Here is a 13,110-nt window from a genome sequence, read left to right on the forward strand (position 1 = left end):
GACCATTTTCTCTTCATCTTCACTCTGGTCTTCTCTCCACTTATCTCCCTTGTATATTCATTTAGCATCTGCATTTTCCCTACCCCCTTGGGAGGTTCCGACAGTTCATGTCTGTTCTCCCCTACTGCCCTGCGCCAAAGCTCTCCTACCTACAATTGCTTTTCGCTCTCTTTTTCTTGATCACTTCTGATCGCATGCTCATGCCATTGCTGTCTATACCGATGGTACCAAATCTTCTGATGGTGTTGGGTTCGTGGCAATGTTCCCTGATGATGTCCCAGGACATTTGTTAGACTTGGCTAGTATTTTTACTGCCGAATTGTACGCCATCCTCATTGTGCTTCTCCATATTATGTACATATACAGTGGAACTTCTACTTAAGAGTTTAATCCATTCCATGACCTTGCTCGCATCTGGATATGCACATTTGCAGAGTCAATTTTCCTCATTTAAATTAACTGAAATAGAATTAATGTGTTCCAGTGGAATTCCAGTCACTACAAAATACTTCAATATTTCCCTAATATCGACTCTACGGCTTATTTCTCTCTCACACTTCATCTAATAACACATAATAAACAATATTAATAACATAGGAACATGATATATACACTAGAGTGAATAAAATATGTCATTATGTATGTGGTTAGTGGTGGTGACAGTTGTTGGGGTTTATAGTGCCACCACAGCAGCCATTCCTGCTCCTGACTACATGTGTAGAGAACCTAGGATAACCCAAAAAAGTCAGAGAGAGTGACTTATAATTGCTACACTCTTAATGCTACACATAATTGCTACACTTTTAATGCTACACTTAATTGCTGCACTTTTAATGCTACATTTTGTCACTGATTCCTTCTGCTTTGGTATTGTACATATCGTAGAAGTGGTACGCTGGTACTGCCTGTCCAAGTCCTCAACCCTCCACCTAGTTTGTTTGTTTATGATTCCCTGCTTTAATTCCTTGGATATCATCCTCTTCTTCTTCTCAGCACTGTCCTGTGCACTTGCTTTCTTAGGATCCATGATTAGAAACAAGAAATAACTGCATGAAACGTAAGGTAAACACTGGAATTCCCTCCACCGCGAGTGGAGTGGACTGAACGTTTTGGTACATATTGCCATCCCGTGGTGTTGTTCGGAAACTCGCTTATAGTATAGAGTACAACAAGGTCGCTACCAGGGTACAACAAGGTTGCTACCAGGGTACAACAAGATTTTCAAGGTACAAGGTCTGCCACAGTTGCTTCATGATGTCTGCCATTGCTGCTTCATGTTGTCTGTCACTGCTGCTTCATGTTGTCTGCCACTGCTGCTTCATGTTGTCTGCCACTGCTACCTCATGATGTCTGCCACTGCTGCTTCATGTTGTCTGCCACTGCTGCTTCATGTTGTCTGCCACTGTTGCTTCATGTTTTCTGCCAATGCTACTTCATGATGTCTGCTCCCACTTTTGCTAACGTGTTGAAGAGCTTTCCAACATGTGAAGGTTGAGGGGCAGTGCCAATCAGACAAGTATTGGACGGTGACATCATTTGTTTACTCTTGAGCATCGCCAAAGAATTGAACATTTCTGCTACTTTGAGCTTAATTTCAAGGTACTTTGTCGTGAAACCAGTTAAAATTATATCTATGTCTGTAGTACCCTAGGTAGTAGGTTGGTAGACAGCAACTGCCCAGGGAGGTACTACCGTCCTGCCAAGTGAGTGTAAAATGAAAGCCTGTAATTGTTTTACATGATGGTAGGATTGCTGGTGTCGTTTTTTCTGTCTCATGAACATGCAAGATTTCAGGTACGTCTTGCTACTTCTACTTACACTTAGGTCACATTACACATACATGTACAAGCATATATATATGTACACACCCCTCTGGGTTTTCTTCTATTTTCTTTCTAGTTCTTATTCTTGTTTATTTCCTCTTATCTCCATGGGGAAGTGGAACAGAATCCTTACTCCGTAAGTCATGCGTGTTGTAGGAGGCAACTAAAATACCGGGAGCAAGGGGCTAGTAACCTCTCCTGTATATATTACTAAATGTAAAAGGAGGAACTTTCGTTTTTCCTTTTGGGCCACCCTGCCTCGGTGGGATACGGCTGGTGTGTTGAAAGAAAGAAAGATCTGTAGTATATCTTCCATTCTATCAAATGAGACCAAAAAAAAATAGAATACAACCATTAGCCTCTTGCTAAGGGGAGGCTAATGGCTGAGACGTGAACTCCGTTATTTATGGTCTGATATCTTTCATATTTGGTGTATGTTAAGAACCATCTTTCCATCATACATTGCCCAAATTTCAATAAAATAATCCAACAAACAACTGAGATCCAATTCCCTAGATCAAGAACAAGAGTCTCTCACCAGCATCAAAGAACCTCCCTTGAGGCCCGCTTGCACCTGGAAATTTCACTTGTGTCTGGAAGCAAAAAATTGACTGAGTGACTGCTCATATCTGGAAAAGCTCACACGTGGATACACTCGTAAGTAGAGGTTCCACTGTATATCTCCTTTGACGTTTGTGATCATTTCAGATTCCCTCAATGCCTTACAAGCCAATAAGCAATTTGATTCCCCTCATCCATTAGTCCGTATTTAACTATGGTTGCGCTGTGTGGCTAGCAAGAACAAAGACATAGTTTCCTGTTTTGTCCCTGGACACGATGTGCAGTGCAGTGAACAAGCTGGTGCTGCTGCGTGGTCAGAGGCGCATGATCTTCCAGTTTCCTATAGTGGCAGTATTCCGTTCAGAGATGATTATCCAGTCTCCGCAGCCGTTGGCAACGATGATGGTCAGGCATGCACCATAACAAATTGCACTCTATTAAACCGCTTTTATGTTTGTGGCCATCTTCTTACCACTATTGCCGTTCTCAGGAGAGACTGCATTGGCCATATGCGCCTTACCCATGGGTATCATGAAATGACTCCCTATTCCTCTCTGAGGTGTGTCTGGTCCCTATTTTGGTTCTTCATTTTCTTGTCAATTACCCGGTTTTCCAGCGAGCTCGCAGGATTTACCTCCAACACTGCCACCGCCCTACCACTCTTACTTTATCTTCCCTTCTTGCAGACGGCCCTGCCTTGACTTACAATCACTTTGACTTTTTGTCAGCAACTGCTTTTCTGTACGAACTTTGACACAAAGTCCTTAGCGTCCCGTTCAACCCTTTTCTCCCCTCACCTCTGATCCCCTCTCTTTCTAGCTGTTTATAGCCTCAGCACTTTTTTCTGCCCCACAGTGCTGTATGACCCTTTGGGGTAGTTTCAAATTTAGGTTAGATAAATATATGAGTGAGAGGGGTTGGATTTGAGTGGGACTTGCAAATGAGTGGATAGGGTTACCAGACCTTATTTCTTGGGTAGCATTGAAAATTGGGTTGGGCAAATGTTTTGTTAGTGGGATGGATTGTAAAGGACCTGCCTAGTATGGGCCAACAGGCCTGCTGCAGTGTTCCTCCTTTCTTACATTCTTATGTTTGATTATTATTATTATTATAATAATTCACCTACCTGACAAAATCAACAGTTGATGGTAATTTTAATAAATTTTCAAAACAATTGAAGGTGTTCTACTGTATTTGTTTTCTGTCTATTATTAACTTCATTTTTTGTTTACCATATTAGCTGCTTTCCACTTTTCAAGAATGAGCCAAAAATAAGAGCACATCATTAATTCAGTAGCTGACATGCCAGAAATGCACTGATATCACAGTTCAAAGAGGTTTTCAAGCTATTTCCCCCACAAACTTTTCAGCGCTGAGGTGGGAATTACATTTACATTTATGAGGGGATTTTTTTTTTTAACACGTCAGCCGTCTAGGCAGGGTGACCCAAAAACGAAACACTTTCACCATCATTCACACACAATCAGTCTTTGCAGAGGCTCTCAGATACGACAGCTTAGGCATCACCCCAAACGACCAATATCCCACACCCCTCCTTTAAAGTGCTGGCACTGTTCTTCCCACCTCCAGGACTCAAGTTTGGCTAACCGGTTTCTCTAAATCCCTTCACAAAATATTACCCTGCACACTTCAACAGCTCATCAGGTCCCAAAAATCTTTCGTCTCCATTCACTCCTAACACGCTCACACATGCCTGCGTGTGAAGCATGGGTGATGAATGTTGCAGCGAGGAGAAGGCTGGAGGCAGTGGAGATGTCATGTCTGAGGGCAATGTGTGGTGTGAATATAATGCAGAGAATTCGTAGTTTGGAAGTTAGGAGGAGGTGCGGGATTACCAAAACTGTTGTCCTGAGGGTACGCCAATAGATGTGAAAGATGCTTCGTTTTCTCCTGGAAAGCCCCTTGAGACTACCCCTACAGAAATAGAGGATTCTGCTCCAGCAGTTAGTCAAACCCCTCTGGAAAATATTGAACCTGGTGAAGAGGCTCAAGGGCTACGAAGGTCGGGATGTGTACGTCGTCCACCTAACAGTTTGGGAGATTACTGTCTCTGATATTTTAGAAGGGGGAGATTGTAGTGATACTGCTCCTGTGGGGAGCAGCAGCAGGATAATACTGCACCACCTCTCGGGGCCCTTAACAACAACAACAGTTTGGTGTGTCATGGGCGCCAACACATGGTGTGTGATTCTCTTCTCTTATATCCATATATTAGTGATGCAGATTACATGGTGAGTTTAAATATGTGGCCTGTAGTTATAACTTTTCTCTTGACATATGCAAGACATCACCATCCCTGTAGAAGCCGTTATTAGATGTACTAGTCATTATATTTTGTTGTTGCAGAGGTACTATGAAGATTCTATGTTCAATAAAACCTAGAGATAAGGCCTGTGTTTCTATCACAACAGTGTGATAACACAACACAATAGTCCAGGTGTGATAACACAACACTATAGTCCAGGTGTGATAACACATACAATAGTCCAGGTGTGATAACACAACACAATAGTCGAGGTGTCATAACACAACACAATAGTCCAGGTGTGATAACACAACACAATAGTCCAGGTGTGATAACACAACACAATAGTCCAGGTGTGATAACACATACAATAGTCCAGGTGTGATAACAGCACAATAGTCGAGGTGTCATAACAACACAATAGTCGAGGTGTCATAACAACAATAGTCGAGGTGTCATAACACAATACAATAGTCGAGGTGTCATAACACAACACAATAGTAGAGGTGCGATAACACAACACAATAGTCGAGGTGCGATAACAACAAGTTTGAAAAATTATTAACATTGACATTGCCTATTTTGTTTAAATGGTTTTCATAGTTCACTATCATGTAGGTGTTATACAGGTTTCTGCATTACCCGGAAACAGGTATTAAGAAGTTTGACGTAATGTATAACCTGTTATAATTGTCAACGATAATTTAATGATCAATATTTGTGGGTACTGTAAAGTAGTTTAAGGGGCTCTTCATCCAGTTAACTGGATCTAATGTGTCCTATTTCACAGGCGCTATATGACCCCTTCTGGTTTAGAGCTTTCATCTGATTACAGTCAGGGCCAGATTAAGAAGTCTCCGGGCCCTAGGCTATTCAGATTGGAGGGGCCCCTTTGAGTTACAGGTAAGCAAAGCGACCCCTTCCAGCTTGGGGGTGGGGTTGGGTGGGGGGTCGGTGTGAGCCTTTTTAACCCTGTAACCCTATCAGGTACCTCCCTTAACATTTAGAGGCGAAAACAAACATTTATCCATACACATCAATGTCTATCAACAACACTTCAGTTAATTTGTCACAGTACAAGTCTAGATAACGTGTAATTACTACAGAAAATTGGAGAGGAATCTCCCATACTCGCCCATTAGCGGGAAAACACAGCTGTTCTGATGTAAACAAAGGCGTGTTGAGTGTTGCCATTTATGGTTAGGTTTATTTATTTTTATTTTATTTTATTTCATTATTTATTTTTGTTTTGATTAATTTTTAAAAATCAATTTTACTCTCCAAACACTTGAACTTTTTAGGTAGGGACCCCTTTGCACTTGCACCATGTGCGCAGTCTTGGATGAGCCCCTGAACCCCTTGGACCGCGGGGCCCCCAAATGCGCGGGGCCCTATGCAAATGCCTAGTTTGCCTATGCGGTAATCTGGCCCTGATTACAGTATAACAGCTGTGAACAGCTGTCTTCAATGACTGATGCATCAAATGGAAAATGGATGGATCATGTCTTGGCTTATGGTCGTGTAGACACAAATTTTGTTGGATCCTGAGCAATAACTGGAAAATGCATGTTCTGGTCGGCTTGAAACTTTTAATGGTTATGCTTTTTTCCTCAAGGAAAACAATCTCTTGATGCTAGGTTGTGTATATTATATGCCAATTTTATTAATCGCATTGTTGTCTATGAAGCAACTGAAGAATCTTACTGTTGAAGAGAAATAAATCAGTATTTGACTTAGGTTATCTTAGGGCAAATCAACTTTATGTTCTTTGATGTGACTATAACATCTGTTATGTCCTCTACACATACATAAGTTTTCTTATTTTCTCTCTTTGAAGTTGGTCAATCTTACTTAGAGAAAAGTTTTCATTTATTTTAGCATGCTTAGTTCCTTGTTCCATTTATTGGAAAATGGAGAAAATGAAATTTTGCTTTTCATGGGATAATTACTGAGTAGCACATGTGATTATTTTGCAGTCATCCTTGCTAATGACCCCATAATACAACTTGTGACCGTCTTCAAGCTTCCAGTCATCCTTCCTAATGACATCATAATACAACTTGTGACCATCTTCAAGCTTCCAGTCATACTTGCTAATGACGTTATAATACAACTTGTGACCATCTTCAAGCTTCCAGTCATCCTTGCTAATGACGTCATAATACAACTTGTGGCCGTCTTCAAGCTTCCAGTCATCCTTGCTAATGACACCATAATACAACTTGTGACCGTCTTCAAGCTTCCAGTCACCCTTGCTAATGATGCCATAACACAACTTGTGACCGTCTTCAAGCTTCCAGTCATCCTTGCTAATGACGTCATAATACAACTTTTGACCGTCTTCAAGCTTCCAGTCATCCTTGCTAATGACGTTATAATACAACTTGGGACCGTCTTCAAGCTTCCAGTCATTATTGCTAATGACGTCATAATACAACTTGTAACTGTCTTCTAGCTTCCAGTCATCCTTGCTAATGGCGCCATAATACAACTTGTGACCGTCTTCAAACTTCCAGTCATCCTTGCTAATGACGTCATAATACAACTTGTGACCGTCTTCAAGCTTAGAGTCATCCTTGCTAATGTTGCCATAATGCAACTTGTGACCGTCTTCAAGCTTCCTGTCATTCTTGCTCCTGACGTCATAATACAGCTTGTGACACTTTTCAAGCTTTCAGTCATCCTTGCTAATGATGCCATAATACAGCTTGTGACAGTCTTCAAGCTTCCAGTCATCCTTGCTCCTGACGTCATAATACAACTTGTGACCGTCTTCAAGCTTCCAGTCATCCTTGCTAATGATGCCATAATACAACTTGTGACCGTCTTCAATCTTCCAGTCATCCTTGCTGATGATGCCATAATCCAACTTGTGACTGTCTTCAAGCTTCCAGTCACCATTGCTAATGAAGTCATAATACAACTTGTGACTGTCTTCAAGCTTCCAGTCGTCCTTGCTAATGATGTCATAATACAACTTGTGACCATCTTCAAGCTTCCAGTCATCCTTGCTCCTTATGTCATAATACAACTTGTGACCGTCATCAAGCTTCCAGTCATCCTTGCTAATGACGCCATAATATAACTTGTGACTATCTTCAAGCTTAGAGTCATCCTTGCTAATGTTGCCATAATACAACTTGTGACCGTCTTCAAGCTTCCTGTCTTTCTTGCTCCTGACGTCATAATACAGCTTGTGACCGTCTTCAAGCTTCCAGTCATCCTTGCTAATGACTCCATAATACAACTTGTGGCCATCTTCAAGCTTCCAGTCATCCTTGCTCCTGACGTCATAATACAACTTGTGACTGTCTTCAACCTTCCAGTCATTCTTGCTCCTGACGTCATAATGCAACTCGTGTCCATCTTCAAGCTTCCAGTCATCCTTGCTAATAATGTCATAATACAGCTTGTGATCGTCTTCAAGCTTCCAGTCATTCTTGCTCCTGATCTCATAATACAGCTTGTGACTATCTTCAAGCTTCCAGTCATCCTTGTTAATGACGCCATAATACAGAATGTGACCGTCTTCAAGCTTCCAGTAATCCTTGCTCCTGACGTCATAATACAACTTGTGACCGTCTTCAAGCTTCCAGTCATTCTAGCTAATGACGCCATAATACAACTTGTGACCGTCTTCAAGCTTCCAGTCACCCTTGCTAATGACATCATAATACAACTTGTGACTGTCTTCAAGCTTCCAGTCATCCTTGCTAATGACGCCATAATACAACTTGCGACCGTCTTGAAGCTTCCAGTCATCCTTGCTAATGACGTCATAATACAACTTGTGACCGTCTTCTAGCTTCCAGTCATTCTTGCTCCTGACGTCATAATGCAACTTGTGACCGTCTTCAAGCTTCGAGTCATCCTTGCTAATAACGTCATAATACAGTTTGTGACTGTCTTCAAGCATGCAGTCATTCTTGCTCCTGACATCATAATACAGCTTGTGACAGTCTTCAAGCTTTCAGTCATCCTTGGTCCTGACGTCATAACAGCTTGTGACCATCTTCAAGCTTTCAGTCATCCTTGCTCCTGACATCATAATACAGCTTCTGACCATCCTCAAGCTTTTAGTCATCCTTGCTAATTATGCCATAATACAGCTTGCGACAGTCTTCAAGTTTCCAGTCATCCTTGCTCCTGACGTACTCACCTATTTGTGGTTGCAGGAGTCGATTCATAGCTCCTGGCCCCACCTCTTCGCTGATTGCTACTAGGTCTTCTCTCCCTGCCCCATGAGCTTTATCATACCTCGCCTTAAAACTATGTATGGTTCCCGCCTCCCCTACATCACTTTCTAGGCTATTCCATGGCTTGACTACTCTATGGCTGAATAAATACTTCCTAACATCCCTTTGATTCATCTGAGTCTTCAGCTTCCAATTGTGACCTCTTGTGTCTGTGTCCCATCTCTGGAACATCCTGTCTTTGTCCACCTTGTCTATTCCACGCAGTATTTTATATGTCGTTATCATGTCTCCCCTGACCCTCCTGTCCTCCAGTGTCGTCAGGCCAATTTCCCTCAACCTTTCTTCGTAGGACAATCCCCGTAGCTCTGGGACTAGTCTTGTTGCAAACCTTTGCACTTTCTCTAATTTCTTGACGTGCTTGACTAGGTGTGGATTCCAAACTGGTGCTGCATACTCCAGTGTGGGCCTGACGTAAATGGTATAGAGTCTTGAACGAATCCTTACTGAGGTATCGGAACGCTATCCGTAGGTTTGCCAGGCGCCCGTATGCTGCAGCAGTTATCTGATTGATGTGCACCTCAGGAGATATGCTCGGTGTTATACTCACCCCCAGATCTTTTTCCTTGAGTGAGGTTTGCAGTCTTTGGCCATCTAAACTATATTGTGCCTGCAGTCTTCTTTGCCCTTCCCCAATCTTCATGACTTTGCATTAGGCAGGGTTAAACTCAAGGAGCCAGTTGCTGGACCAGGCTTGTACCCTGTCCAGGTCTCTTTGTAGTCCTGCCTGATCCTCATCCGATTTGATTCTTCTCATAATACAACTTGTGACCGTCTTCAAGCTTCCAGTCACCCTTGCTAATGACGTCATAATACATCTTGGGACCGTCTTCAAGCTTCCAGCCATCCTTGCTAATGACGTCATAATACAACTTGTGACCGTCTTCAAGCTTCCAGTCATCCTTGCTGCTGAAGTCATAGTACAACTTGTGACCGCCTTCAAGCTTCCAGTCATCCTTGCTAATGACGTCATAATACAACTTTTGACCGTCTTCAAGCTTCCACTCATCATTGCTCCTGACTTCATAATACAACTTGTGACAGCACTTGAGTTCCGCAAGTGCTGCAGATTTGTTGTAACTATTTGCACGAGTGGATTACACTGACTTAGGACATTGTGCTACCATCAGTACCTACGTAGGCTTAAAATGAGTGAGGAATGTCTGGCCTGCTGGGTGACCTTGAAAATGGCACTGTAAGACCCGCATGCCACTTGCACCCATACTGCGTGTGTCTAGTGGTGAGATGAATGTCCCTTCCTCGACTTTCCTATTCACCAGTATCCCTTAACTAGTCGCCATTATCTACATATGGGATAAGGGCGAGTTTAGCTGATCCAGGCTAAACAGCGCTCCAAGCCAGCCAGTGAAGGCCAAGTTACACTGCAGCTATATCTGTTCTGAGTCCCAGAATACCTTCGTGAACTTTCTACAGTGTTCCGGCCGTACCTTCGATGTTGTGAGAATTAGTTCTTAGGTAGTGAAAATTTGTCTGTCATTCCAAGACACGTGTACTAGATGTGTCAAGTGCTGCGGGTTTGGAGTAATTAACAAGTAGTACAGTGTTGGTAACTCTTGAGACGACTGTGGGCCCAGTGAATGACCTTGAAAATCGCACTGCGACCTGCTGGCCACTACACCCATATTGCCTGTGTCTAGCGAGGTGAATATCCCTTCCTTGTCCCTTCTCTCTTATGGAATAAAGGCGGTTTCACTGACCCAAAAGTAACAGACTAACTCTTCCACCTTAAGCACCTGAACTAGAAGTGACCTATGGATGTGAACGAAGTAAATGATGGTGAAGGCGAATTTGTACGTTTTAGAAGTAAGGGAGCTTTGAAAAAAGAAAGAGGATTTCAAAGGAGGCTTGCTGCAAGAAACAACAAGAGCAACAACAACCATCGCAGAACGGTTAGGCTTGATTTCCCTGCTAACACTGAGATTGAGGTCAAGTTTAGATGGTTTTACGAAGCTTCATTAGAGAACCCAGAGGAAAACCTTCGGATTCGCTTTCGTCATGACTAGGATAATTACGTTTTTGTTACTAACGACCCAACATTCATAGAAAAACTTCTTACTCATAAATATGCTAACATCCAACTCCAAGCTGCCCCACCAAGATCAACTAAAGTGCTTATTGTTATCCACAATGTCAATAAGTACATGGATCCTAAATTCCTGTTGTCAGATCAAGTTGCAAACCCTCGTCGACTTCCAAATGATCTGATATTGGCTGAGTGGATTGGCCAAGGGACTCCACCATCATATATCTACTCTTGTGCAGCGCTTAACAGGAGTTACAAAATAGCTTTGTACAAACCACCTCACCGTAGATGCTACAAGTGTCAGAGCTGGGGTCACATTGCTTGGAAATGCCCATCTAAGTCACACTGGTGTGCAGTGTGTGCCAAGGCCCATCCTTCTCACCAGTGCTATGATATGATCAAGAAACACCAGACCGTTGCATTACAATGTATCAATTGTGATACTCCAGGAGTCACAGCTGCTCATACTGACTGCAGAGCGAAAGCTGCTCACATCGCCAGCCGCAGGGCTCCCGCCTCACCCATCACCCCCCATGATGAGGCAGTAGGCCTACCAGATACTTCATGTCTGAATACTGACCCATGCCTGATTTCAGACAATATCGTTGAGCGAGTCGCTCTGGGAGTACAACAGAGCACGATCACATTTGCTATCAACACTAGTAATGCTGCTGGTGTTGACACCACCTGTCTGGCTGAGTCAGCTGTCAGTCAGCCGCCTGGCTCAGCTGACTGGGACTTCATACCTCCAGATGAAGCTAGTCTTGCTGGGGTGGTACACAACATGCAACTGTGCATAATAGTACTGGAGAAGCAACAATGGTGTTTGAAACAACTTGAGCACCACGAGGAAAAATTTAGAGGTTGCAAATGAGTACATCAACCCACAGTCAGCCATTATGAAAATGAGTGTGGTGATGATGAACAAACTGATGATTATAGTGGTGTTAATAATTACAAAAATGATGAATGAGTGTAATGTATTGATACTGAGTGAGGAGATGACCCGGTTGTTGATAATGGTGTATGTATCACTGGTCATAATGATGAGGGAAGTGATACATGTGATGATAGTGATGAGTGTAATAAAAGCAGAGAGGTGAGTGCTAGGGATAGTGTCACGATCCATACATTCACAGACAAAGAGCGCTGTGCCCTCTGTGTACAAAGACTCCCAAGAGGTCTCGCTAATGGAAGTGCACTTAGGAGACTCATGGATAACGATAATACTGATGATATTGATTATGCCTGTTTGTTATTTAGTAAGTTTTTTCATTTTGCTGAGAAATTGAATTCTATCCCTGGACTTTTATAATGGAACCAAACTCGTATAAACTATCCATTTTAAGTTGGAATATTGCATCACTTAGAAAAAGATTTTCTGACCTGCATCATAAAGTAACCACTGAATCCATTGATATTGTGTGTCTACAAGAGTGAAGAGTCCCTGAAAAATCCCAACCTCCTAAATTGCCATCATTTGTTGCATATAATCTCAAATCTACTAATTCTTGTGTTCTATATATTAAAAAATCACTTCCCCATCAACTTCTTGCACATAAGAAAACAGAGGGGCTACAGTATCACGGTGTTAGGATTTATATTGGGAACTCTGCTCTCAACATATTTAACTTGTACGCTCCTGCTGATAAGTTTAATTACTTGGAGCTCCTAACTTGTGCTCAGTCTGAACCTACTCTCATTATTGGTGATTATAATGCAAGACACAAAAGCATTGGAAACTCTCAGTTTGGTAATCGTAATGGCAATCAACTGTTGCCACTCTTAAACAGTCATGATAATGTTCAAATTGTAGGTGACCTTGAACCCACACACATCTATGGAGGTGTCCTTGATCTGTGTCTTGGCTTCAACATTACTTCTGCCAGCTGTGAGTCTTCCATTGTAACAGATATAGCGTCTGATCATTTCCCAAGGCTAACCTCTCTAGATATTGGTAATACTATCCTCCCTGGTGGGATATTCAAACGGAAACGTCTTAATGTTTCCCCTGATCAACATGATGACTTTGTTGCACATGTGACTGACTGGTATAATTCCTATGAGTGTACCTCTGTCGAGACTTTTAACAATGACCTTGTGAGCAGTATTCAGAACTTCTTAGAGCCGCCTCTGAAACCTCCTACTACTCTAAAGCCAAAT

The sequence above is a fragment of the Cherax quadricarinatus genome, chromosome 14, assembly GCF_038502225.1.
Source record: "Cherax quadricarinatus isolate ZL_2023a chromosome 14, ASM3850222v1, whole genome shotgun sequence".
In the NCBI taxonomy this organism is placed as follows: domain Eukaryota; kingdom Metazoa; phylum Arthropoda; class Malacostraca; order Decapoda; family Parastacidae; genus Cherax; species Cherax quadricarinatus.